The following is a 656-nucleotide window of genomic DNA, read 5'->3' as shown; positions in this document are numbered from 1 at the left end:
TGAAAGTACTGCACCATGACAAGCGACACGTGTGCCCACGGGGTTGACCACGGGCAGCAAACAGTTGGGGATCATCGCTCGGCCTTTTGGCTAAGATCAAGTGTAGTATCTGTTCTTATCTGGGCACCTAGCAGAAGCATGCAAACAAATTACTTTGTGGGAAATGCAGAGTGAATTGGGCACACTTTTGATGAATGTACCAATGGCAGAAAGTGCAATCTATGTGGAGAAACAACACACCTCTTCAGGGATTGTCCAAAGTCGTTTGCCAACAAACTGAAGGCGGTAAAAGCAATTGAAAAAGAGAAAGAAAATATACTGAATCGTGGTCAAGAGGACCCATCTGGAGAGTTAATTGAAGAGGCTGGGCTGGGAAATTCAAATCTCCCTCCAAATCCTGTGACTGGAGAACAGAGATCAGGTGAGGAGGGAGGAGGTCTGCAAATGCCCCACCCATGGAGAGTGGTGAAGAAGAAGAAGAAGAAGGCAATGCAGACAGAGGCGGAGCTCCCTCTGAAACAGAGAAACCAAATGTCGATAGCGAGGATGCCCCCTCCCCAATGCCCAGCAAGCCAAGAGGCCTTTATCTGAATTGTCCTCTGAGTCTCCTGGAGTCTCAGTGAAGAGGGGAAGAGCTGGGAACTCCTCAGACAGTT

General features: G+C 48.6%; 1 pseudogene; it reads left to right on the top strand.

Annotated features, from left to right (window-relative positions):
- Positions 1-70: 70 nt before the first annotated feature.
- Positions 71-223, top strand: LOC129114522 (U2 spliceosomal RNA; annotated as a pseudogene).
- The last annotated feature ends 433 nt before the right edge of the window (positions 224-656 follow it).

The sequence above is a fragment of the Anoplopoma fimbria genome, unplaced genomic scaffold (assembly GCF_027596085.1).
Source record: "Anoplopoma fimbria isolate UVic2021 breed Golden Eagle Sablefish unplaced genomic scaffold, Afim_UVic_2022 Un_contig_4722_pilon_pilon, whole genome shotgun sequence".
NCBI lineage: Eukaryota > Metazoa > Chordata > Actinopteri > Perciformes > Anoplopomatidae > Anoplopoma > Anoplopoma fimbria.
Note: the sequence above shows the minus strand (reverse complement) of the source record. Positions and strands in the feature narration are given on the sequence as shown.